This window comes from Artemia franciscana, unplaced genomic scaffold (genome assembly GCF_032884065.1).
Source record: "Artemia franciscana unplaced genomic scaffold, ASM3288406v1 Scaffold_209, whole genome shotgun sequence".
NCBI classification, from domain to species: domain Eukaryota; kingdom Metazoa; phylum Arthropoda; class Branchiopoda; order Anostraca; family Artemiidae; genus Artemia; species Artemia franciscana.
The window spans coordinates 611,843-637,874 of record NW_027063105.1 but is presented as its reverse complement, the minus strand read 5'-3'; the positions used below and the strand labels follow the sequence as shown (position 1 = coordinate 637,874).

At 36.0% G+C, this 26,032-nt stretch overlaps 1 long non-coding RNA gene across 1 annotated transcript in view; it reads right to left on the bottom strand.

Moving 5' to 3' along the window:
* Nucleotides 1-17,153, bottom strand: part of LOC136042823 (uncharacterized) — a 61,702-nt gene extending 44,549 nt beyond the window's left edge. Inside the window, exons 1-2 of the long non-coding RNA XR_010621446.1 lie at nucleotides 17,071-17,153; nucleotides 8,310-8,423 (exon numbers count right to left, since the gene is read on the bottom strand). This is a non-coding gene — a long non-coding RNA (uncharacterized LOC136042823). The remainder of the gene's footprint in view (nucleotides 1-8,309; nucleotides 8,424-17,070) is intronic.
* Nucleotides 17,154-26,032: the final 8,879 nt, after the last annotated feature.

Genomic DNA, 26,032 nt, shown 5'->3' with positions numbered 1-26,032 from the left:
CATACACCGGTGAATGTCAATATTAATCAGATTTTGGACATTCACAGTCACAACTATCCTACAATGACTATCCTCTCTTCTTGAAAAGGAAGATCGAAGTTCGAGTGCTTCTTTACAGACAAAATAAGGAGTGTTAGGTGTGAATCCTTTTTGAATCACTACTTTTTATGGATTCTTTACATATACTAAAACTGGCTGCAGCACCAAGATGCCTAACACCAACACAGCTAAGCATGCTCCTCTTCCGTTCCAACATATCTAAAGCCTCCCTCTTTACACACACCCAACAATTTCTAATTTTCCTTAAATCCTTCCTTAACTCCCCTGCCTAACCTGAGGACGATTTGCTTCCCGTTTGGCCCCGGATGATTGGCTGAAAAGGAGAATTTTTTAATGCCAATTTTTCCTATAGCTTATTGTTTGAAACACGGTTAGTCTGATGGGCTAGCCCATCATGATGGGCTGCAATTCTTTTAATACAAAAAATTATGAAGGGTACGTAAAATCATCTTTTTTTTTGCTTAGATCTGTTTTAGAGGTATTTCACTCACTTAAGGCGGTATTTATCTTTAAATGAACTCCACCGGTTGTGGCAAGGGATGCAACTCCCTCCCCCCCTTCTCTAATAACTCTGAACAATTATTAAAGTATGAAAATGAGAAATAAGGTTCTTCGGCTTTTAGGGATTTCTAGTTTCCCTCCTTCTCGGACCTTGGCCATCCAAAATAAATACGAAAAAATAAATCAGGCATAAAGGTGATGACCCCAGTCTGTCGATTTTACTAGTAGAATAGCTTTTTCTAATCATTGCAGTCCTTTTCCGGATTTTCAATATATCAAAAAAACAAGAAGAAAAGTAACAATAAAAAGGAGTTCCAACTATGTCAATCCCTCGCAGGACCCCTTCCTAGGCAACTTGGGAACAACCTGCTCTTCCTTTGGTTCTTTGGATGGATGGAATGAAAGCATAGTCTTTGGATAGATGTTTAAATGGTAGGGTGACAAACTTTTGAAGCTATGAAGAGAATTCAAATATTATAGAATGATAGTAAACCATCAAACTGGGATCCTATGGGGGTCAAGCGCCAGGAATTCTACCTCCAACACCCCCGACATCATCCATCCCTTAATATGTGCATAATTCTACAGGGAACAAGATACGTGCACGTACATGAATATTAAAAAAAAAACAAGATTTTTAAACTGAAAGTACGGAGTAGCATAAAACAATAAAACGAACATAAGCTATTTTGTATATGAATAGGATTGCCGCATCCTCAATACCATGCTCATTGCAAAAAAAAATTGAATTTTGGCTCCATTATTTAAGAGAGACTCTTGTTTTATTAGAATAATGAACTTTTCTAAGTTCTAAAAAAGAATTAAGGGTAAAGACCGCTTTGAGAAAGGGGCAGCCCTTCTCATATACATGATAATTTCTGTTTGTTTAAGTTTTTATATTGCTCCTTGATTTCAGTCGAAAAGACTTGCTATTTTTTTGAATTTCTGATCGTTTTTTTTTTAGTAATGCCAAAAAATCCATCTCCCTCTCCATGGAAAATTCCTTTTACCCACGAAAATTCCTCGATAAAAAAGTCTTCCCACGAAGCCTCCGTCCCCCCCCTGCCCGAAAAATATATGTACACTTCCCAATCACCAACACTAAGTGTATACACAGGGCAAAATTCATAGCTTTCACCCTCCCAAGGGGAATTGGGGGTTAAGTCATGCTCTGTTTAAGTTTTTATATTGCTCCTTGATTTCAGTCGAAAAGACTTGCTATTTTTTTGAATTTCTGATCGTTTTTTTTAGTAATGCCAAAAAATCCATCTCCCTCTCCATGGAAAATTCCTTTTACCCACGAAAATTCCTCGATAAAAAAGTCCTCCCACGAAGCCTCCGCCCCCCCCCCCTGCCCGAAAAATATATGTACACTTCCCAATCACCAACACTAAGTGTATACACAGGGCAAAATTCATAGCTTTCACCCTCCCAAGGGGAATTGGGGGTTAAGTCATGCTCGGACATATTTATTAGATATTTTGACTATGCTGAACGAACGGTTTGTCTCAAAATTTTGATCGGACGACCTTAGAGAAAAAGAGGGCATGAGCAGGGGTTAGCTGCCAACCAATATTTTCAGTCACTTAAAAAGAACAATAGGACTTTTTATTTTCGATCAAATGAGCCCTCTTCCGATCTTCTTGGATAACTGGTTTGATATGATCTCCGCTTTAAGCGTTTTCGAAGATCCCCCCCCCCTTAATGACACTGGATCCGGTCGGGATTTAAAATAAGAGATCCAAGTTTCAAGAGAAAAAGAGGGCATGAGCAGGGGTTAGCTGCCAACCAATATTTTCAGTCACTTAAAAAGAACAATAGGACTTTTTATTTTCGATCAAATGAGCCCTCTTCCGATCTTCTTGGATAACTGGTTTGATATGATCTCCGCTTTAAGCGTTTTCGAAGATCCCCCCCCCCCTTAATGACACTGGATCCGGTCGGGATTTAAAATAAGAGATCCAAGTTTCGAGGTACTTCTAAAAATTAAATTTCATTAAGATACGTTCACTCTTTCGTAAGTTAAAAATACCTAATTTTTTCTATTTTTTTATAATTACCCCTCCTCCCCCCCCCAACTCCCCCAAACAGAGCAGATCCGTTCCGAATATGTCAATCCCAAATCTAGGACTTGTGCTTATTTTTCCCACCAAGTTTCATCCCGATGGATAATTTGTTATCCACCGGATAACAAACGACTATTTCTAATTTAATCTGGTCCAGTCCCTGATACGCCTACCAAATTTCATCGTCCTAGCTTACCTGGAAGTGCCTAAAGTAGCAAAACCGGGACAGACCGACACACAGAATTTGTGATTGCTATATGTCACTTGGTTAATACCAAATGCAATAAAAATTCGGACAAACGTTCAAATTTTAGCATAAAGATAAAGGCATTGAGGAGGAAGGAACCCCTTTTAAACGGAATTATATACGTTCATCTCGAATGTTAATGTTGCTTTACTTTCAGTTGAAAAAATTATTTAAATTAATTTCTCATTGTTTTCAAAATAATGCCGGTAAATCTGGCTTAAAACTCCACGGGAAAAAAACGTAAAGTTTGCTTTTGTTCGGTCCTGGATGGTATATTTTTCTACGTTTTTTTTTCGAAATGACAACATCCTTAGGGTGCATTTCATGTTTGCCAAAATTACAGAAAAAAACTTTTTTTTTCCAACTTAGCCCTCCTGAAACCAACAACATAGCTTAGAAAATGTAATTCAACCGTTTTATCTGAAGCGATAAAAGTTGACTCAAAAGAAATGATTTTTAATCATTGTCAAATTCTTATGATTTTTTATAACTATCTTTCTGTCTCATTCATTTGAAATTATGGAAATTTTAATGCCCAGGTAACAAATACACCAGGTCCCTATTCTCATTGGAAGGAACAGAAGCTAATCCAAATAGGGGTTGGTAAAACAGTGGTTGAGTTAAAAAAGGCAGTATTACCAGGGATTAAGTTGCATGGGGGTTGAGTTCACCCTCCCAAGGGGAATTGGGGGTTAAGTCATGCTCTGTTTAAGTTTTTATATTGCTCCTTGATTTCAGTCGAAAAGACTTGCTATTTTTTTGAATTTCTGATCGTTTTTTTTAGTAATGCCAAAAAATCCATCTCCCTCTCCATGGAAAATTCCTTTTACCCACGAAAATTCCTCGATAAAAAAGTCCTCCCACGAAGCCTCCGTCCCCCCCTGCCCGAAAAATATATGTACACTTCCCAATCACCAACACTAAGTGTATACACAGGGCAAAATTCATAGCTTTCACCCTCCCAAGGGGAATTGGGGGTTAAGTCATGCTCGGACATATTTATTAGATATTTTGACTATGCTGAACGAACGGTTTGTCTCAAAATTTTGATCGGACGACCTTAGAGAAAAAGAGGGCATGAGCAGGGGTTAGCTGCCAACCAATATTTTCAGTCACTTAAAAAGAACAATAGGACTTTTTATTTTCGATCAAATGAGCCCTCTTCCGATCTTCTTGGATAACTGGTTTGATATGATTATCCCTGAGGAAAACAAACAAAAAGAAGAAACAAACAACACGCATCTGGGATCTTTTATTTGCCAAAAAATGTAAAATTCAAATTTTTAGTATATTTGAAACGATATTTAGTATATTGAAACCTCCAAAAAAAGGGTTCTCTGACCTCTCAATTTCTGATCAAACGAGCATCCTCCGAAGTTTCCATGACCATAAGGCAGAGGTGGGGATGAGGAAGGAGCAGTTTCCCTCTTATACAGAATAAGTTCCGTTCATATTGATAATGGAGCTGTTTACTTTCATAGTAACAGGGTAGACAAGAAATATTCCCAGAAACTAAGAGGGATTAAATATAAATTTCACGTTTTTGATGTGTTTTTTAAGTTTTGTTCCCCTCCCCCGAAGAAAACAGACCCCCGAACAAAAGTCCTGAATATGGTCCTGGGAATTACACATCAATTTCTACCTCCACCCTCCTCTTGTTTCTTTCTTAGAACTAATTCTGTATTATTTGAAGGGTCCATGAGAGTTTTGATGTGTTGGTATTAAAATGCACCCTTTGAGGCATTTCCATCCCTTCCAAACAAGTCAAAATATTTTTTAGTTTATACAAATTTCACTGTGCAATGTAGGTCTCCTGTTGTTTTACAATTCCAAACATTTGCGTATGGGGGCTTTAAGGCTCTCCAATGGGGTTCTATGATTGTTTTGTAGCTAGGTAGAAAGGGAGATGCCTCAAAGGGTGTATTTTAATATCAAACATCCAAACTCTTAATGAACCTTCGGATAAATACATAATTAGCTCTAAGGGAGAGGCGGTGAGAGAGTGAAGGTATATATTGATATAAAATCCACAGGGCTGTATCCAAGACTTTTGTTTGGGGGGAGCGGGGTAGTTTTGGTGGGGGGGGGGGGGTTCAGTGAAACTGATATTTAATCTCTCTTGATTTCTGGGAATATTTCTGGTTTACGCTGTTATTATGAGAGTAAAGAGAGACATTACACTCCATAATGAGCAAAACTCATTCCGTATAGGAGGGGGACTACCCCTTAGTCATCCCCACTTCTGCCTCATGGTTTTAGAAACTTTGGAGGATGCTCATTTTACCAGTAATTGAGATCTCTAGTCCGTTCAAATAAATCAAAAGTGACTGGATACAAACCAACCGCAGGTAAACGCAGGTATTTTTACAGGTAAACCGGTTTTAACAAGGGTGACGCTAACAGAGTATAAACCGTATCTAAAATATCGTGACAACGAGCTGTAAGTCAGTAAGCTCAATAGTAACCGAAACATTAAAAAACAACAGAAGTTTGATACCAACAGATATGTTCAAAGAATCGACTTGTGCTGATTCCAAATATATCAGTTTAATCGGGTTCTTGATGCATCGATCCCTCCATTCTATCTGTTTTTCACGATTTCCGGTCTCCCCAAAACACAACAAAATAACACACTTAGAAAAGTAAAATAATACACTCTTAATACACTTTGAAACACAGTGACATAAAATTTAAACACATCGGCACTTTGAAAACAGATTTGGTATGGCTGGCTTTGGCCCATATCTTAAAAGCCATCCTCCTATATTGTGAAGCCAATTTTACCGGCACTCAAAATCGTTATTTTGATATAGACTGGGCTATTAGTCTGGCAAATACCGAATATCTATAAGATCCGTGAGAATAGTGTATTCAAATTTGTACTATATAATTCTTGAACTGGTAACAGGTTAAGAACTGGTTTCAAGTTAAAACATATATATAATTCTTGAACTGGCAACAGGTTAAGAACTGGTTTCAAGTTAAAACATGTTATTTTGGTAGAGAAACAGATAGTAGAAGTATAAAAGCCGCCTACCCCCTAGGAGAAGTCAGTGGCCTACTTCTTGGGTTGCACACGTGCAGGGATGTATAACTGTCCAGTTCAAGTAAACTTAGTACTTACCCTTAAAAAAATCCTTTCGCGTAAGGTAAAGAACGTCCTTATTGTACACAAATTATCCAGTGAACCTGATCTGATCAGATGAAGTTATAAACTGAGAATCAAATCAAATCAACCCTTTTTTGAACATAACAATGGTGAGTCACGGGACAAGCTGCCGACAAATTCATTAATTAAGGTTCGCGGAAATGGAATTCCCTACGGACAATAAAGACATATTTTGCAGTTTGCCAGAAAATTGCAAAGGATCATAAACGTCAAGTTGGACAGAGCTCAAATCAACAGAAATCAGGAGATTATATCGAATGGAGGTAAATATGAGAAAAAAAACCTGAATATCTCTAAAAACATGAGAAAACCTCTAAAAACTTGAGAACATGAGACAATTATTTTTCGCATGAGATATCTTTCGAAAACATGAGATCTCATGGGAAAACATGAGAAGTGGAAGCCCTGAGCAGACGTATGTTGATGTTTGCCTCTTTTGTATGAATCAACAAAATTTTCGAGAGGGTTCTGACCGGGTAGAAGTCCCCGCCTCTCCCCAGAATACGTCCATTTTAGCAATTAGCATTCGCAGATGACATCCTATTTATTAGCAGATTCAAATATACACTCAGGTTCCGCATATTATTCAGGTGATCCGTTTACAAGTGCACAAATCCTTCTTAAGATTGTGGTTCTCTGTGGAACACTCCACAGCTGAAATCAAATTATATCCCTCTACCAAATTAGATTTTCAAAATTAAATGTTTTGTAAGAGCACATGTTGCTAATTTAATAAAACTGTTGACAAAAAAAAATTGAAAAGAAAGTCTTTTCAAACAGTTCGTCGTAACGAACTGTAAGTAAGAGGCTATACGGTTCAATAGTAACCGAACGTTAAAAAAAACATAATTTTGATATGAGTGAGTATGTCAAAAGTTTCAACTATGCGAATTACAAATATATAAGATTCATTCAGATTAGCGTTACTCATGAAACGTTATGAGGCAGAGAAAACTTGCTTGATTTTCAAAAAAGGGGGAAAACATCCCCTAAAATTCAAAGAATGATAATGAAAATCGGGATTTTTTGTTTGGGGGAGGGGTTGACAAGAGGGGAATATGTTGGGGGATATGTTTGGAGAACTTTCCGTCGAGGAATTTGTCAAGGAAAAGAAAATTTCCATGAAGGGAGCTTTCTAGCATCATTTAAAAAAAACACAATGAAAAAATAAATATGAATAAGTTTTTTCAACTGGAAGTAAGGAGCAGCATTAAAGCTTAAAACGAACAGAAATTATTATGCATATGAGGGGTTCACCTCCTCCTAATACTTCGCTCTTTACGCTAAAATATTTCTAGTAATTTTAACTATTTATTCTACGGCTTTTGAGATTCAGGGGTCATTCTTAATGAATTGGGACAAAATTTAAACTTTGGTGTAAAGAGCGAGGTACTGACGAGGGGGTGAACCCCCCTCATATATGTAATAAAAACATGAGAATACAAAAGTTCGTTACGTAAGCTAATTTATAAGTTACGTATATCTTTTACTAACAAAAACATTCGCAAAAAATTAAAAGTTCTAATTTCCTTTTTAAGTTAAAAAATCGGAGGGCAACTGGGCTTCCTCCCCCACTCCTTTTTTTTCTCAAAATTTGATTTGATCATTCGATCAAAACAATGAGAAAGCCATTTAGCCAAAAAAAAATATTAAAAAAATGCAAATTTGGTTTTAATTATTCCTCTGCGGAGAGCCAAAATCAAAACATGCATTGATTCAAACCGTTCAGAAATTAAATAAAAAAAACAGGGTTTTTTTACTGAAAGTAAGGAGCGACATTAAAACTTAAAACGAATAGAAATTACTTCGTATATGAAAGGGTCTGCTTCCTCATCAACGTCCTGTTCTTTACGCTAAAGTTTTTTACTGTTTTAAAAAGTAGAATTGAGAGAAAGAGCCAAACTTAAGCGTTTAGCGTTGTTGAAAAAACTTAAGTTGAAAAACTTTAACACTTTAACTTTAACACAGTTGAAAACACTTTAAGTTGAAAAAACTTATTTTTTATTTAATATAGTAAAAACACAGTCAATTTTCCGTTCCATTAAAAGTAAAGATTATATAAGCTAATTTTATTGAAATATAAACATTTTCTATTACATAAAAATATATTTTTGTTTCATAGAAGTATGTGGTTAATGCTCATTCACCAAGATGTTTACCAGGAGAAAATGACCTAAAAATTCAACTAAATTAAACGTTCAGAAAAGGCTACAAGACCCAAAAACCAACTTTTCCATGCAGAATCTCTTAAAATACAAAGACATACCTTGCTTGTTCGCATCTGTTGTTTTTATAACAAAGGCAAATCAAGAGTACCTTCCGCTGGTCGTTCCATAACCTACGGATACTTCAGGTTACCCGTTGCCGCTACCTTTGGGTCCTGAAATAATAAAAGAGGTAATTTTGATGGTTAGTCTTTAAGATAGTACAGCTAAATTTATTTTACTACATACTAAAATGATTGGAGAATGAATTTTCCTTTGGGTTGTGTTTTCCACAGTAAACAACAAAATATTTCTCATCGTTGCAATGTTCTGGGGAAATATTCCAAATTAAAGCAGAATAAATTCTATTTGAAAAAATTTTATGTCAAATTTTGCATGCCATTAAAGTTATCATTTTAAATCATACCGTTTCAGGGTTGCGAAAGCAGCGAAATGCAATAAGAGTAATCAATCTGTTTGATGTAAATGCACAGACATTGCTACGATCAAAAACGAATGTTACTTGTAGACGTTCCTAGACGTTTTGATATGCATACAAGTCCTTACTGTGCTTTAGTATGTCTGGCAATAAACCTCACAACACAGAAAAATGCTGATATTAAATTAGAAACTAAGAATAAAAATGTGACCAAGCTATAAAATGTCCAAGATGTGCTGATTCCCATGTGTCTACAAAAGACACACCCTGCCAAAACCTCTGAAAACTAGAGGAAGACCCTTGGGTGGACTTGAATGCCTAGTTAAACAATCCTTACCCCTCACTCCTGTATTGTACCACTTGTACCGCTGATAATTTTTTGGCTCTTCTCTAACAAAAATTTGCAACTGTGTGCTCCTCTCTCAGCAGTCTGATCGAAAATATTGAAAGTCAAGGATACAATTGGGTTCTAATGGGCAACTTCAACTGTGATTTATGCAATGAATCACGTCCCGAAAGCCATGAACCCCAAAGAACTGGGCAATCTGCGACCAACTTCTCTAACTCCATTATTATCAAAAGTTCATGAAACTTTTTTTAACAAATGGCAACTACAAGGTCTCAGCGAAATAACAGACACCTGACAATACGGCTTCCAACAGGGGTGTAGTACAAGCCACTACCTTGTAAAAAAATTTTGAAACAATGGTGAACGCAGATGTCAGGAAGGCTTTTGATACCTCTAGTCATGAGGAGATATTAAAATGCAAGGAAGGTTTTCACCCTTTTTTAATCAAGATAGTTGAAAGTTTCCTATCTGAACGAAAACAGAAGACCAAATACAAAAACAATCCGCCAAATACAACGACCCTAACATGTGGTATACCTCAGGGAACTAAGCTAGGTCCTACCCTATTCTTGTTACTTTGCAACATGATGGCTACATGGCACAAAAATTGCACAAAGTCCGCTACAGAAGCAGAACGAAATCCTAGACCTACAGGAAATGATAACAAGACTGGAGCGAGATTTTTCAGCAAAAAAACTCACCATAAATAGAACAAATCAGAAATAATGAGGATTTCATTTTTAAAGCATAGAATACCAGATTTACCTGATACTAGTAGTTCAGAAAACTTGTTTTCTATGTTTCCCCTTGTCAGTTCTGGAGTCAATGTTCCTCAGCTTTCTTCCAGTTGTATGCTTATTGCTTGTTTTTTTTGTTATTAGCTTTTGTGCTTACCTTGCACCGCCAGTAATGCTTTGCTTGCTGTTTATGTGTGTCATTTTTTATTGCAGGTGAATGCACCATACATCTGAAGCCAGGCGCTGTGCCAACTGTACATCCAGTGAAATGCGAACCATTTGCCCTTCATGACAAGCTGGAAAGTGAGTTAGAACAGCTGGAAAAAACAGGGAATTATAGAAAAGGCCACAACTCCAATGGGGTGGGTAAACTCAATTGTCATTGTTGAAAAACAAAACGGTTCTCTGTGTTTGTGTTTAGATCCAAGGATCTAAATAACGCTATACAACGACCCTATTACCCCATGCCAACTTTTGAAGATGCAGCTGCACAGCTCCATGGTCACAGCAGACTCACCAAACTAGATACAAAGTCTGGATATTGGATGCTCAAACTATCAGAAGAATTATCAATAATGACAACTTTCAATACACCATTTGGAAGGTATTGATACATGAGGATGCCATTTGGCATTGTCTGTGCTCAGTACATCTTCCAACAGAAAATGGAGAAAATATTCAGCAATCTAGAGGGACTAGGTGTGATTGTGGATGACATATTAGTATCTGGTAAGGATGACAAGCATGATAGGAACCTTATATACGTGCTGGAGAGGGCCAGAAAGGAAGGAGTAAAATTCAACCCTGAAAAATGTATATTCAGTGCTCCAACTATCCCTTATTTTTGCCACATCATCACAGCTGAATGTATAAAACCTGATTCAAGGAAATTTCAAGCTATAAAGGACATGCTGTATCCAACAAGCAAGGAAGAGCTCATGACGTTCTTAGGATTGGTCAATTTTCTATCCTATTATGCTCCAAATCTCTCCGCCTTAAACCACTCATTCAGAGTTAGGAAATCAGGCTACATTCCAGTGGACAGATGTTCACAAATCAGAGATGGAAAAGATCAAGGTTTCTAAATGTCATAACCTAGAAGCATTCGATGCTCAAAGCAAAGAAGTGGAATTAAAAACAGATTCATCAAAGCACGGCATTGGGGCAGAACTCCTAACTCATGGAAAGATAGTAGCATTTGCCACAAAAGCATTGAATGAGATGAAACAGTGCTACTCTCAGGCACCACCAAGGTTGCAAAGGATGATTTATCAGATACAGGCCTATGATTTGGAGGTTCACAACATTATAGGCAGACATCCTGGTAGCTGATGCCCTGTCAAGTCTGCACCTATCTGAAGAAAATGACGAATTTCAAAATGAGATAGAATTTCATGTAAACTCATTTGTTAAACATATTCTGGTCAGCAATACAAAAATGGAGCAAATCTGAAAAGAAAATCTGCAAGATTTAGTAATGCAAACCCTCACCAAGGCTATCCAGGAAGGGGTGGCCTGTTGTCAGGAAGTCTTGTCCAAGATCAATTATTCTGTACTAGAATTTCAGAGAAGAGCTAGCAGTTGTCAATGGCATCATATTGAAGGCTGACCAAATTGTCATTGCTTCAACCATCCAGCCAAACATTCTACAGCACCTGCATGTAACCCATATGGGAATGGAAAAAACCAAATGGAAAGCACAAACTGTAATGAATTCCGGTCAAACAATGTAATAAAACTGAAATTCTGTCCTGGAATGAACCAGAAAATAGAAAGGTTTAAAAAGCTGTGAATCTTGTGGGAAATACAGACCAAGCAATACCAAAGAGACAATGCTATCCCCCCACTATCTCAAGGGTCATGGGAAATCATTGGTATTGACCTCTATCAGTTGGAGGGAAGAAATTACCTTATTACTAGCAATTACTATAGCCATTTCTCAAAGAGATTGACAAGATGAACTGCAAAACCTCATTGGTAATCATCACCAAACTCAAGTCCCATTTTGCCAGATATGGCATACCTTTGAAGATCTGGTCAGACAATGGACCACAGTTCTCATCCAGTGAGTTCATTACATTTCTCCAATGGTATGACATACAGTTCTGTACATCAAGCCCAAATTTCCCACAGTCAAATGGACACATAGAAAAGGCAATAGAAATGGCAAAAAGAATCATACAGAAGACAGTTGACTCCAAGGCGGATCCATATCTTGGTCTCCTAGAGTACATGAGAACTCCTATCAGTGGATCTGCATCACCAGCACAACAGCTCATGAGCATGACTCCAAGGTCAATTCTACCAACCATTCAGCCGAGGTAATGCCATTCAGCTACGAGGTAAGGTAATACCGAGAAAAGAGATCATCAGGGTTCATGAAAGAAATCAGTATAGGAAAAAAAACTCACCATAACCAGCATGCAGGAAACTTACCTGAGAAAAGCCCAAACAAACAGTTTGTATCAAACTGTCAAAAGAAGACAAACAGTGGAAGTAGGGGACAGTTCTGTCAATGCCTGAGCCTAGATCTTACTTTGTAAAGCTGAAAACAAAAGAACTTAAAGAAGAAATTGTGTGCATTTAAAACCCAGATTCAGTACTCCAACAAAAACCAAATCAACATTCCACACAAACTGGTAGTAGTCCAGGATGAGAGCCAGCCTATTGCACCAGATCCATTACTTGAGGATACAGGGTCCCCTAAAAAGCCATACACTACCAGGCCACCCATTACTACCCCAATAAGTTTTAGAGTTGACAAAACTAGTGATGTCCCAGCCAAACTGTTTGCAACTCTGAATCCAGCTCCAGTGAACAATAACAAGAATACCAATACAAGCAGGGCTCTACTTGGTCCATGCCTGTTAAGATATGGAAGGCCATTAAAACCAAGACAAACTTTTGATCTGTGAGTCACAAAATGATGTGTGAGAGACATAATTATGGTTTATGTTATTACAATATTTCAGAAGAATTTTGCTATTTTTGTTGTTTTTGCAAAGGAAGATGATGTATGCTTATTGCTTGTTCTTTTGTTATTGCCTTTTGTGCTGCCTGTAAAGCTTCACTTGCTGTTTATGTGTGTCATGTTTTATTGCAGGTTGGTTGGCTTCTAAATAAACTGAATTAATCAAACCTTCCCATTGAATACAACTGTTTGGGTACTTCAGTTTTGGTATAGAAATTCTCATGTATTGTTAAAGTTTCACTCTATTTTTTTATGGGAATATTCCAATCCATTCTGGAGTGTGTCAAGATGGTGTTCTTTCACCATATCTTTTCAGTATTGGTATACACATTATGCTACCCAGAATTATACCCTCTTTTTCTTTTAATTTTGGAAATTTCTCCTATATTGCATATGCAGATGATATATTTTGTTTAAGCTGTTCTAGATCTAGCCTCTTGAATTCTGTTTCATCTATTTCAAAGCATTTCCAAAGTCTGTCATTGAATATTGATATTTGTGATATTTGTAAATACCTAGTCTTTAATGCAAGGTCTATGCTAATTTGTCTTCCATGTTCTAACTTCTCTGTCTATTGTGTCTCTGAATTGCAGTGGTTAGGCATTCATATTTTTTTGAATCTATTAGCTTTTAGGACCAATACTGTATGGGATGTTAAAAAAAAACTTAAAGTAGGTTATGGTAAAATAGTGGCTAATTGTTGTCATTATTCTCAAAAATTGCTTGCATTACTATATAGTAGCTTTTGTAATAATCCAATACTTTTCCTGTCTGGTATTTCACCTATACAGAAAATAAAAGAATTGGGCTAAATTGTGTATATTATATTTCTGCCATTGTAAGTTTTGGCTTTATTTACCCCAGTTTTGTAGGAACAAGAAAACAATTTGGTATTTTGAGACTTGTTATTATTACTTCTTTGCAGAAGTTAGGCTCAAAATTTAAAGTAGATTATGTTGATTCTATTGGCCCACTCCACTATTTAGTTTGTTTATTTATTTGTTAATTTTCACTTTGTAATTGTGTTGTTTTTTTAGAGATTCCTTTTTTAGTTAAGCTATGGTTGTGTTGTATATATTTTATCTCTCATGTAGTTGTGTTATTTTTCTTTCATTATCTTTTATTTACTCTACTCATCTAGTATTTTAGTGGGTTAAACATAAATTATAACTGAAAATTAAGGTTAAATTCTTTTTGTCAAAATTTCAATTGGTTAAGTAGGCTAGTTAAAATTTTAATAGGTTAAGTAGCTTGTTAAGTAAGCAAATTTCTAAGACTTAGAAATCAGAAGATGGTTAACATGGAGGCTTGGCAATAACATCCAAGTGTTTGTTTTTGGCCATGGTTTAATTATTGAAAGGTTCATTTTCCTAATCAAACATCTTACAAAGATATCAAAAGTAGATAAACTAGAAAATTATCTCTTTTTTATTTAGAAAACCAAACCTTAAATGGAGAAAAATTCTACCAAAATGAAAAATAGCCTATTTGCGCATTAAATTTTTTATACTTTTCATTTTATTTCATATTGGTTAATAATCTGCCAAAAGAACCAAAGTTTTCATATATATTTAGGCTACAATTTGGGCTGTAGCCTGTATTTAACCATTAGGGAAGGAGGATGAATTTCATTTGAAATTTCAATGAATGTAAAACTTGAATTCAAGATCAAATTTCAATTAGGTGTAGGCTATAGACTTAGGCTAGCTATGATTAAAACAGAAAGATTTAGCAAAGATTGAAACAGAAAAAAGAAGACAAAAGTTGGTAAAATTCTAGTTAATTGACTTCTTGCTATCTTAGAAAGGGTTTAGGTTAGGAAAATGAAACTTTCAGGGATGGGTCTACAGGCTTAAGTGTGTCTAAGGATGGTATTTTAAGGTACCCAGCTCCATTCCTTCTCCCTCTACAGGGCCCTGAAATTTGCCTACATGACAGGTCTATACTTATTGAAATTTTGACAAAACAACATTTTACCTTAATTTTCAGTTACTAGTTGCTTTTTCTCTGCCTTTAGTTCTGAAAATGCAATTCCTGTTATTTGAGTAAAAAATTGAGCCATATCTGGGGTGGGGGTGGAAGCCAGATGGCCTCCACCCCCGTCTCTTGCATGAGTGCAGAACAGAAATAGTATACCCACTCTCAAAACTCATTGACTATCTCTTGACAGCTCAAAGCTTCCTGCTGAGTGGAAAGTGGCATATATTACCCCCATTCACAAAAAGGGAAGGAAAGATTCTGTGGGAAATTACCGGCCTATTAGTATTACCTCTGTTGTTGTTAAGCTTCTTGAATGTATTGTCAACAAAGCAGTTATTGAGCATCTTGATTGGAATCATCTTCTTAACAGTTCTCAACATGGTTTCTGATGCAACAGATCAGTTGACACTAATCTGCTTGAGCCATATGACTATATTACAAAACTACTGGAGTTGGGAATCCCTGTTGACATGATCCTCCTTGATTTTTCAAAAGCATTTGACAAAGTTTGTCATAGGAGACTTGAGCTTAAGCTACAATCTATTGGTTTGGAGGAAAAAATTCTTAAATGGATTCTGGATTTCTTGAGGAATTGTGTTGGCAATCCTATTCTATCCTCCTCTCAGAATGGTATCAGTGGGGTTCCACAGGCTAGTGTTCTTGGCCCCACCATGTTTAATATTTTCATAAATGATGCTCCTCTAGTGCTTAAGAGCATGATGACATTATATGCTGATGATTCCAAGGTAATTGGTCCAGCTAGCACTCTTTAAGATACTTCCCAACTTCAAAATGACCTTGATCTCCTTAGCGTGTGGGCAAAATCTTGGCTACTCACTTTCAATGTGTCAAAATGTCATGTTTTACACTTTGGGCACAAGAATATCAATACAACTTACTCTCTTTACGGTCAGCTCCTTTCTCCAGTATTGGAAGAACGTGACCTAGGAGTAATTGTTGACAATGATCTTAAATTTTGCACTCATGCAAAGAAGGCAGCAGCAACAGCTAGCTCATCACTAGGGCTCATAAAAAGAACAATTTCCTCCCATTCTCCTAAAATTCTGAGCCTTTTGTATAAAGGACTTGTTCAGCCAAGGCTTGAGACAGGCATGGTCCTTGCATCCCCCTTTTTCAAAAAAGATGCTAAAATTCTTGAAGATGTCCAGAGAAGAGCTACTAAGATGGTGAGTGGACTGCATGAGCTCCCTTACCCTACAAGGCTATGCAAGCTGAAACTCCCAACTCTGGTTTATTGAAGAAGAATGGGTGATGCCATTCTGGTTCATAAACTTATAAATACAAAGGCAGCTCCTGGTCTTCTTCCTCTGGGGTCTCAGAATTCTTGTACAAGGGGACATAACTTGAAGCTATCCAGGCATTTCTCCTCAAAGCGGCAATGCACCCATTTTCTTACCAACCGTGTTGCCAACCTCTGGAACAAATTACTGCCAGATACCATTGCTGCCCAAACCACAGACAGCTATAAGAATCATCTTGACACCAAATGGTCAAACAAAGAATGGAAGTATAACTGGGAAGCACTCAAATTGGAATCAGCAACATCAAACCACTAGCCAAGTGTATGTATTCAACTATGTGTCATGTGTTATCAACTCTGGAGTTTCTACAAGGAAAAATCCTTATACTGCTCCAAGCTGCAATTTAAGGTAATTTAAGAAGATATCAATGTGTTTTTTTCAAAATTTAGGAAATGTATTTGCATATCTTTAAAACCTTATAAAATGGAATTGAGCCAAGTTATGAAGCTGAAAACGATTTTGTTGTATTTCAATTAAGCAGAGGATCTATTTTGCAAGGTTTCACTTTAATAACATACATATTTCTAAAGGTCATCAAAGGTCAGGGCCCTCTAGAGGAAGAAGGAGTGGAGGTAGTTACTTCAAAATACCTTGCCAGGACATACTTTAGTCTGAAGATTTTTCCCTGAAAGTTTCATTTTCCTAACCTAAACCCTTTCTGAGATAGCAAGAAGTCAATTAACTAGAATTTTACCCAAAAGTTTTTTCTTCAAAATTCAGGTAACCTAGGCATCATTCTGACATGTGGCCTATTTAATCTTTGAAACGCAGGATATAATAAAAGTTTTGATTCGGTAGATTAAAAATACCTTCCCGGGCACATTCTTGGCCTTAAATTCATTCACCTAATTTCTAAGCCAGCAAGGAACCTTTAAACTAGAGTTCTACCAGATAGACCTAGTCTACTTTATTAACTAATTAACATCTATTAATTTATGCTAGCCTAGAACTTGATCAAGAAATACATTTTATTAGGAACATTACAGTCTGCCCATTGAAAATCAAAAATGGGCTTTTAGACCTACTTTTCATATTGAAACTCGATAACAGTACAGACAAGGCTTTTATTATTCTAGGATAAAAAGCCAAATACATTATCTTCCTTTCTTTCTGAAAACATTGTAAAGTTAATTCAATATAGGTGGCATCAAAAATCAGAAAATTAAGAGCCAACTTCACACTTAATTTTCAGGTCTATTAGTCAACCATCACTCGAAGGAGCTCCATTCGGTGTGTGCTTAACTAAGTCCCTTTCCATCCAATATATTTAACTCAACTCCTATGTATCACAATCTCCGTGCAACACAACCCATTTTAAAACTAAATCCTGCTTAACTTTACCTTAAATTAATCCCCATTTAACTGAGCCCCAGTTTAGGTTAACCTAACTTAAGTTGAGGAAGTGTGAATTGCAATGGGTATTAGTGTAATCGAAGTTGATTTATTTGAAGGCTTAGCTAAATTGGGGTTATGTTAAATGGGGATTGACTTAAAAGAGATGGTTCTGGTTAAAGGGTTCGTATACATGGGGTTTTGCTAAACAAGGACTCGTTTGAAAAGGAACCCAGATTACAAGACACTATTGCAGTCAGTGGGTTAGTTTAGTTCTTCCAAGGGACTTGTTACAAGCAGTTTTCATTTTGTCTTTTTTTTATTCGTGGGAAATAGCTCACAACCTGTCTCGTGGTTTATGCAACCTATTATTGACAAAATAGCTCCCGATATTTGCCTGTGTTAGGAGTATTTCGAAAAATAGTGATTTTTTGAAAACACAAAACCGGCACAACAAAATATAGAAATAGAAAACTGAAAGGGGTGTTTGGAAAATAAAAAAATAAGACCTCTTGGTAGTTATTAACTGGTTTTGAAAGTAAATAATTTTTCAATGCTATTTCACCTTCCTAAAAAATTTAAGAAAGAATAGTTTCACGAACGAGTTTGTTTTTAATAGTTTTTAAATATGTCGGATAAACCATAAAAGGTTTTAATAAACAAAAGTTGTTTTTCATTTTAAATTTCAACTCTGCTTATTTTTTGGTTAAAAATACTGACAATAATATTTATAAAAACCTTTTTCCAACTTACAAAAGGAATGAGACTGATGAATATGCAACTAGTTTTTTTGTAATTTCTCTTTTCAATTTCATCCAACATTTAAAAATCCAGTGTTTGTCATAAAATGAGTCTTTGGAGCATTTACCTTTAATATTTCTGAGCAAGTAAGAAATTCTTCTATGAAATTGTTAAAAGAACCCAAGCTCTATTGCAAATGCCAAGAGGCACAGCATAACAAATAGACTAAATCGTCTTTTAAATTTTATTTAGTTTTATTATTTGTTTTTTCAAGTAACAAGTTTATTGTATGGTAAAAATTTATAACAATCTTATGACCTAGATCTTAAAATTTTCTCACTTGATGATTTGGCTTTGAATGCCCTCTTCTGCAATAACTCTACAATAATTAAACTGAAAAATAAGTAGCTTTGAATTGAGCCTTATAACATCTTAATACAATGTATTGTTTCCTGTGTCTTAGTTCTATATGTGGCAATTAAAATCGGAGGGGGGATGGTACTAAACCGCAATTTTTGGGTTACAGATCGAACTTTCTGATGGTGTCATTAAACAGCTCTCTTTGTTGTTCCAATGCCTCACTAAAAGTAAGAAAAAAATAGAAAAAAGGATAAATCAGTGCTTCTCATACAGAATATAGTTTCCTTATTTCAAGGTAAGGGTCAGTAATTCTCCCATGGAATTTTCAAAAATTGCAATACCAATGGGATACATCTTGTTTTGGTCCAATATAATTTTATAGGGGTTTCTGGGTCTTTGTAAAAATTTCTGCAATTCTTTTTCTAAATAACACCTAAGAAAATATTAATTGAAATAATATGTACCATTCCTGAACCAACTGCAAATGACCATTCTTCTCATTAGAAAGTTTGGTTTGAAAAAATATTTATAAGTTTTGGTTCCTTGTGAGGCTGCCCAAATTGAAATATATTACAACTGTTGCTGAAAATATTATCTTTCTGCCAAAATAAGGATAAGCTTTTGGTTTTATTTGCACGACTTTTTTATCTGTACCTTTTCATTCAATTTAACATAGCGAAACATTGGGAAAAGAAAAAAAGGGTTTTTGTGTTGAGTTTCATCCGTCTAGATACCACCCCCTCCCTCCCTTCTTGCTTTCATCTAAAAAGTAGTGTACTGTGGAACGAAAAAACGCTTAAGGAAGCCTGTATTGTAGAAACATCATGATATCGTTTGTTAGCAGTATGAAGTGCTGGGGTCATAACAAGCCTGCTTGTGTTTGAGATAATATTGAATACATTTTTTTTATTTACAGCACCAGGTGCATAAAAGTTTTTGACATGCCGCTATTAATTTACCTCCTTTTGACAAATTTACCAACGGTACATGAAGCTATTCCTCAACAACTTGGTTATTGTCATGTCCTATAGATATTTTGACCGAGATATTAGCCTTCGTGTCTGCCTTGATGGCTGGACAAAGGAGGGGGGAAAGGTGCATAATACGAGAGAGCTTGTCTGGGAGAGGTGAATTCTTTTACTTATATAAATTGTCATCAACGCAACGATAAACCTTTCATTTAGGTAGTGAAGCGAACTAAGTGTAGAGGTAAAGCCAGATCTATTCTGGAGAGGTACCAAGAGGTTTTTTGGAGTGGTAGCATAGGGCATCCATATTCAGTTGTTTGTCTAATGCAGGACTCTTATAATAGGATTATTCAGCTGGATGGAAGAAGGTTTTTGAAGCGCTGAGCAACGCCCAACTTTACTGTGCAGGAGGTTCCCACCCTATCAAGGTGGCTATTCTGAGAGGGATCAGCAGAGGAATAAATCCCCAGTGGAAGAAACTCGTCGACTCTCTTAATAGTTTCGTTTTTGAAGATGAAGCTGGGATGTTGACGTGGCACGTCTGATTGCGCAATAAGAAGCCCCTTTGTTTTCGATGCATTGAAGTGGATTATCCATGCATCAAACCACTTTTCAATTTTAAAGAGACCCACCAGTAGTGAAATGAAGGCTTGTACTGGGTCTTCGTGTTTTGATACGGCTTACTGTGTCGCGATATCGTCAGCAGAGCAGAAGGCTTGCAGGGTTGTTTCCCATTTCGTTTATGTAAATGAGGAAAAGTGTAGGTGCAAAGACGCTACCGTGAGAAATATGTGCTTTCACTGAAAATTCGTTAGAAATACACCCGTCGAGGACGACCCACAGTGAACAGTCAAAAAGAAAATTCTTCATTACTTTTAACAGAAATCCACAAACATTGTACGCATGGAGTTTTTTTTTAGCAGACCACGGTGCCATACTCTATCAAAATTCTTGGTAACGTCGAATGACAATAGCCTGACGTTGTACCCATTGCTAGAAGTTCGATCCACTTTTTATGCTAGGCCACTAGGTAATTTAATTTTGAGCGTTTCCGGTGGAATCTATTTCGGCGATTGCCTAGAAGGTCAGATTAATGCAGGAATAGATAAAATGTTTTATTGGAGATACTTTTGTATATTTTGTCAACACAAGAGTGGAGACTAATAGACCTATAAGAACCCACGCTAGTTGAATCACCGTCTGGCCTTAGGGTAGGACTAACATGGACGGACTTGCGTGACTATGGGAAACTTCCAGAGTGAAACCAATTCCAGATCCGGAAAACCAATGACAAAGGTCCAGCTATTTCAGTACTGCAGGATTTGAAGACAAAATTTCGTATGTTGTCGGGACCAATGGGTTCGGTCACATAAGGAAGCTGCAAGATGGAAGGATATTAAGAGCAGGAAAATTCATACGATCCAGGACACGTTTTCGATGTAACGCGTTAAAATAGGGATTTTTGTATTAGACCACAATGCCGTTCTATGATGAACAAGTTAATTTTCAAATGGGGATAAATCCATTTGCTTAGACAGTGATAAAAACATATACAAAAGTCTAGATATTTCGATCAAATATACAGCAAGCTAAAATAATATATTTGATAACATAATAATAAAATGATATAATTGAAACTAGTATTTATATACACAAAAAATAAATTACTTTTCGGCTCATTCAAAAAATAGTGAGCTTCCAGATTATTCATTAGATTTTCGGGGAGAGTTCACTGACAAAGTTAATTCAAAGTCCTGATGTAAATTCTCTTCTTTAATCTTGCCTAAAAGTAATACAAATTTCCTATGAAGATGGCAATGCCTTCCCTGTCTTATAAATTCAAACGAAACGTTGAGTTTATATTTGTTCACTTGGATGGTCTCATTTCCACATGTATACGACGTAACACCTTAAACTAGGCATTCTTTTCTTAGAATACACTGCCGTTCTATGACGAACAAATAAATTTTCAAGTGCAGATAAATACATTTATTTAGACAGTAAAAAAAATAGTCCAGGTATTTTGATATTTTTCAGATTTTAATTTACCGTCTAGATAAATGGATTTATCCCCATTTGAATAATAATTTGTTCGATCCAGGACAGTATTGGTTCAGTAGGACAAATTTGGCACTTCTCCACCGTCGTTGTCCAGAATTCTGTCCTCTTCGCTCTTTGAAAGTAGGCATCACTTGTGTTCCTTTTGCTTTACTCGGTTAGCATCTTTTCACTAGGTGTTGAACCAAAGCTTTTCCTTACTGGACATGTGTATTATTTTTGAAGCGATCTGTATTTTTTTCTACAAGGTCAACTATGGCCCACTGGTGCCTCTCTGCATCTATCTCTAGACCTTCGAAGGTGGAGGTTCTCTACTGCTGGGAACGAAGAGTGTTTCTCAAACCGTTCCAGTCACTTTTATTGTATTGCCAGATTGTTCATGCTTTATTGGAGATGGAATAAGAAGGTTTCCACTTGCAATGACGGAACTTATTTGGGAAGGTCACCCTAACCCATAAAGTTTTTCTCCTGCTGATATCTGGTATAATTAAGCATGAATATGGTATATTGTTCTATAGATGACGTCAACACCTCCTCCACCTTATTTAGCGCCGCTAATGCGTTCATGGTCTCGTCTGAGGAGTGTTTATCCCTGAATAATGGCCTCAATGCTGGGTATTTTAAGGTTAAGATTGATCTCAGTGGTGCATAATGTAGATGGTTTAACCAAGTTCACTGAATAAAGGGCTCCGATGTGATTTTGGAAGTGTTTCTTGCTCTTTTTTATTTTTTTGTAAATTAATTTTCAGAATAATATTTTAAGAAAATTATTAAGCGAATTAACACTTACAATACTTTAATCCGCTGCAAATGACCTTTTTTAGTCACTAGAAAATTTATTTCGAAATATTTGTTTGTAAGATTTCAGTTACTTTTTGATGCTCTCTACTAGATTGCAGCTATTGCAGCAACCATGATCAAACAATTCGTGGTAACGAACTGTAGTAAAAAGCTAAAAAAAAAATAAATATGAAAAAGTTTTTCAACTGGAACTAAGGAGCAGCATTAAAACTTAAAACGAACAGAAATTATTATGCATATGAGGTGTTCACCTCCTCCTAATACCTCGCTCTTTACGCTGAAGTATTTTAGTAATTTCAACTATTTATTCTACGGCTTTTGTGATTCAGGGGTCATTCTTAAGGAATTGGGACAAAATTTAAGCTTTAGTGTAAAGAGCGAGGTACTGAAGAGGGGTGAACCCCCTCACATACGTAATAAAAACATAAGAATACAGAAGTTTGTTGCGTAAATTAATTTGTAAGTTACGTATATCTTTTACTAATAAAAACGTTCGTAAAACATTAGAAGTTCTAGTTTCCTTTTTTAAGTAACCAGGAAATCGGAGGGGAACTAGGCCTCCTCCCCCGCTCTTTTTTCTCAAAATCATTCAATCAATACTCTGAGAAAGCCATTTAGCCAAAAAAATAAACATGCAAATTTCGTTTTAATTATTCATCTGCGAAGAGTCAAAATCAAAACGTGCATTGATTCAAAAAGGTTCAGAAATTAAAAAAAAAAAAATAAGTTTTCTTAACTGAAAGTAAGGAGTGACATTAAAGCTTAAAACGAACAGAAATTACTTCGTATATGAATAGGGGCTGCTTCCTCATCAACGCCCCGCTCTTTACGCTAAAGTTTTTTACTGTTTTAAAAAGTAGAGTTGATAAAAAGAGTCAAACTTTAGCGCAAAGAGCGGGGCGTTGATGAGGAAGCAGCCCCTTTCATATACGAAGTAATTTCTGTTCGTTTTAAGTTTTAATGTCGCTCCTTACTTTCAGTTAAAAAAACTTTATTTTATTTTTTAACCATTCTACAAGAGACGTTAAGCTTTTGATTTCATTTCAGTGTCTTTTTTGTTTATATCTCGTCATTCATTTTAGCTTAGCAAAACGTAGTAAACATAAACAATTGCTTTTGTATTGAGTATGTGCGTATAGCTATCCCCTCAAACACTTTCTTCCTGTTTTTATCTGAAAAGTTGTTTACTCTGGAAAGAAAATGCACCTAAGTACGCCTTTGTCCTCAAAACATTGTCAAATCATTTGTAAAAAGTAGTATGTAGTGCTGGGAAAGGGAAAATCCTATTAATGTTTATTGCCGTGATTATAAGACACAGAGAAGTAAAAACTTAAAAAATTTGGACTATACCCGGCAAACATTTCTTAAAATAAACGTTTTTTTTAAAATAAACTATTTAAAAAAAACATGCCCTGAACGTTCTGTATTTTATTTGAACTGTTCACAACCGTGTACACTAGTCTGCGCACACACAAAGACAATAATTCCTGCTAAGATGGCTATATAGTACATACTTTCTGGGTTATAGTATCAGGAAATAAAAATAATCTGTTAACAGAGGTATGAAATATTAGCGCATTTTGATAGAGTTGATTTCAGTTTTTAGAGAAATTTTGCTGAAAGTCACTCCTTTAAGTTAAAATAAAATAGTAAAAATTCCCCATCCTCAATACCTCGCTCTTTATGCTAAAGTTGGTTTTAGAAATAAAAAAATATATATATTATTCTGATTAAACGGTCCCTGTGTTTCAGGAGTCGTTTTTAGAGAATGGGGCCAAAAAATTCAAACTTTAGAATAAAGAATAAAGTATTGTGGAAGGGCGTTCCCCCTCACATGCGTAATATTTTCTGCTTGTTTTAAGTGTTGATGTTGCTCCCTAGTTTTGGTTGAAAATACTTGTTTTTTTTTATATTTAATTTCCGATCATGTTTAAATAGTGCAGAGAATCTGGCTCCTCCTCAATTGAAAATAACTTCCTATCCCACGGAAAATCCCTCCATAGAAAGTTCCTCTGACTCGAAATTTTCTTTCCCTACCTGAAGCTTCTAGCTGAAAATTCCCCCAAGAAAATTTCTTGCTGCTAATTTTGGGTGAAAATATTCTCTTAGGACACTTTCAATTCAAAGATACTTTAATTTCTTATTGCTTTTAAATCATGCCGTTAATCTCCTCCTCCATGGAAAACTTTTACCGCAGAACACCCCCTCCCCCACCTAGTACAAAGTTGCGCCTGCCTAAAAATTGCCTCTGGAGGATTTATCCCGTGAAAAACTTCCCATGGAGAATTCCCCCACTCCTAAAGAAAGACACTCTAGAAAATTTCAATCTGGTAAAAATCCCCCCCCCCCTTTCGATCAATTCTCCTTAACATCTCCACATGTAAAATTGGCAAAAATAAAATAAGACAAATAAAAAATATTTTGTTAAGGAATCCTTCCAAATTCCCTCAGCCTGAAGTTTCCACTGGAAAGTTTCCAATGCATTCTGTGACGCGTCATTTATCTTTGTAGCTTTGTAAACGGCATCCTTTGATATTACATTTAGCAAGCTTCTCGAGTGTGTTCTCGATTTTACGGGAGTATCATTCTGTTTTTTAGAGTTTTGGTCACTATTGAGCTGCATCACCACTTACTTACAGTTCAACACCACGAACTATTTGATAAAAGCTATGAATGTTCATTATCTACTTGATTAGAGAAACAATTTATAATGGATAATTGTCTAATTGTTAGATTTGCCCCGATACTCCCCTCTCTGCTGCCTGTTCCTGAATCCTGACATAAAATTTTCTATACATCCCTCATTATGCAACAGAATAGACCCAAACATTCTTAGAATTATTGCATCCAAGTCAATTTATCGGCAGTCTATAGTATGTGTGACTGACCTTTCTCTGTGACAAAATTATTCTCGTTTAGTGCGATTTACAATAAAATTACACGTAATTGATTCAATTTTCGAGATCTTTTTGCACCCTTTTTGCTCTTACAAGACACGATGTATGTACAAAGAATTTTGATCCAAAGGTCGCTCCTAATCACTGAAAAGTCTTAAAGCTCTGAGTATTCACGCTCTAGGAGCGGACTCGTATTTTTCTTAGGGAGGGTTGGATGAATTAAGAAATAGGATGGTTATTTATAAAAGCATAAGTTTGATTTGAAAAAGAACCACCCGGACATGTGAGTTTTGGGGGTTGGGAAGTTTGGGGGAGTTTACCGGGAAATTTACCCAACAAGTAATTCTCTTTCTGAAAATCCCCCTCTCCCGTGGTAATTTCCTCCGGGAAAATTCCCTGGTGAGCAACTTCCCTTCAGACAGTTACCCCCCGAAAAATTTCCTACATATTAAAGATTGAGTAGCAAAGGCAAAAATATTCTGCTTATATATTCTACTTAAATAAATATATTTTATGAACATACTTATTGTATAGGATATATTATATAGGACGTCCTATAGCAAAGATTTTTTTCTTTTTGTTTCTTTTATACTTTTCTTCGTGTTTTTTTTTTTGGGAATTGACTTATCATAGAGGGATAAGATAAAGTTGAATTGAAATATTTAGGTAATGTACAACTAGTGGCAAATTTAGAGTGTTTATGATATACCTCATGGAAGGTAATATATGATACATGTACACGGAGAAACAGCCTTGGACTAAAACTCAAGAGTAGATACTTACCATGTGCTGGGTCTGGTATCCCCATCTACTTTAAATAATGCCATTTC